The sequence below is a fragment of the Octopus bimaculoides genome, chromosome 6 (assembly GCF_001194135.2).
Source record: "Octopus bimaculoides isolate UCB-OBI-ISO-001 chromosome 6, ASM119413v2, whole genome shotgun sequence".
Classification (NCBI taxonomy): domain Eukaryota; kingdom Metazoa; phylum Mollusca; class Cephalopoda; order Octopoda; family Octopodidae; genus Octopus; species Octopus bimaculoides.
The window spans coordinates 70925833-70928343 of NC_068986.1; the positions used below are offsets into that span (position 1 = coordinate 70925833).

A 2511-nucleotide genomic window follows, 5' to 3' on the forward strand; every position below is an offset into this window, starting at 1 on the left:
TATATATATATATATATATATATATATATATATATATGTATGTATATATATATATATATATTTATAAGCATATTCGTATACGCACATATCTGTAGGCTGTATAAAGATAACACGCCACATGAGGAGGAGTTTGGTTTCACTTTTGTTACTGAAGATACAATTGAAGTTAAATTAACTTCATACATGAAGACACTCACAAGCACACATATGAATGCAACACATAAACACACACATTTACATACTCAACATAAGACATACATATACATATACACATACAAATCTATATACTAGCAGGAAATATGCAGGTGCAGGAGTGATAGTAATCTTAATAAATTGAACTTAGAAAAGTTCAGAACACGAAGCGAAAGCTTCAAAATATTGCAGCTGAAGTTTGAATTTGAATTTAAATTTATCATTTAAATTCAAATTGCTTCTACATTTTAATTTGGTTATTGATGAAAAAAAATTGTGTTTAGATTAATTCATTGAACATGGAAAGTAGATATGTTCATTCAAAATTTTGTTACTATTAACTGTGGAAAATGGTTTCATCGCATAGTTTTGAAAAAGTCTCTTCTTACCCCAGTGACACTTTTATAAAAGACACTTTTTAGATTTTCTTAATGTCTACACATATTTCATCAAATATGTAATTTTTTGGACTAATGGATATATGTCAATTAGAGTGTTGAGTAAAGCATGTTCATAGTTTGGGCTACCCGGTGTCAACCACAGTTGGGGTATATTTCCACTGGATCTACTATAGGAATTCCACAGTGTTAGTTGAGATATTAATTGATGAAGGAAACGGAAGATAAATTTGGTACTAGTCTTTATTCAGTATGACAGTCATTTTGACCCCTCCTGTGACTGTCCCTTATGGGTGGGATGTTATGCAGCCAATTGTGTTGCATCGATCAGTGCAGTCTGGGTCACATCAGGTACATGCATACATAAAGTAGTGCCCCGTTAAATATATTGAGTTCTTGCAGGCATGTTGTTGTTTACCTACTGTATCTTGGTTATAACCAGTGAGTGGGGCTAGCTACAATTATTTCCTTCATGAATTATTATTATTTCATCAAATATATCTTTACAGAGCAAGATACTTTTAGTGGTGGATAGGAAATCCATACCTACAGGAGATATAGTAAAATTATTACGGAAGCAGAAAATACCAATTCTATTTTTTGGTGGATAATTAACATTGTTACAGGAATAGTCATGAAATTTAATTATGCAGCCAAAGGGTTATTTATAACGAAAGCCGGTGTGTGCCTGTGCAAGTATGCTGGTAATGTGGTTATCTGATGTGCATGTCTGATTGAAATTGTATTGAATGTTTTGTGCTGAGTCTGATGGAGATAAATCAAATTTTGTCCACCTTGGAGAAGGGAGGTTTGTCGGTCAAGACATGAATGCTAGTTGGGTGGGAATTTATAGGTATCAAAATCTGAAGATTGTTGGACTTCCAGAGCGTTTTGAACTTAGGTTCCAAATTCTTTTCCTTTAGCAGGGATAAATTTTCCTTTTTTAATGGTTGGGAAGGTTAGCCCTCATTAAAAGCACTACACCATATGTTTCTCTTTATTTCTGAGCTGACAGTATACCACTTACTATTTGATCTGTTACTTCCTCTACTTCTTTGAATGAATTCATATTTCTGTATGCCTAAATGTCAGCTCAGCTATAGCTGGAAAAAAGTGAGAGAAAAGTAGCTGAATATTTTAAAATTTTGAAAGACAGATTACATCTCCATCATATGTGAATGCTTCATCTCTCTCCCATCATCCATCATATCTTATTTTATTTTGTGACTAAATATAGGAAGTTCCATATTGAATGTTCTTCATAGAGAGAGTTAGAATCTAAAGCGGATTTTATACATTTACATTTGAATAGAACTAAAAACAAAATATTTTCTTATTTGAAATACAATCTTAGCTGCAATATTTTTCAGCTTTCACTTTCTGTCTTAAACTTTTCCAAGTTCAATTAAGAATATTATCACTCCACCACCCACATTTTCCAGCTAGTCCACTCTTTCTGCAGCCCAATAATAATTGCTAATGCAAGCAAAACTTGGAATGTTTAAAATGCGGAAAAAAAATTGACTTTTTTCTCAATAAGTTTAAGCTATAGTGAAAAAGTAAATTTCGTAAATTGGCAAAAGTAAATTCTATAAAAATACCAATCAGGAACCCGAGATGAAAGGAAAAAACCTAATAAAGCAGCAGTAGATAAATTAAATGAAGCTAACCAGAAGCAGTACAAAAAATATAAGTCAACCAGTTCCAGGCAAAAGAGGTTTGATTGTGATCACTTTCTTGAGAAACACTTTGAGCCTATCGTGAGTCTCCACATTGCTATGGTGCTGGGCAAATAAGTTTTAGATCATATTAATTCTTTTTAAACACAGTAATTTGTCTAACCTCCACTCAATCTTCACAACACACACACACACACACACACACACACACACACACACACACACACACACACACACACACA

The 2511-nt window shown here is 32.9% G+C and overlaps 1 protein-coding gene across 2 annotated transcripts in view; it reads left to right on the forward strand.

Moving 5' to 3' along the window:
- The window catches only part of LOC106873390 (prostaglandin reductase-3), a 101038-nt gene that overhangs the window by 70137 nt on the left and 28390 nt on the right, over positions 1-2511 (forward strand). The gene's annotated exons all lie outside the window — the stretch shown is intronic.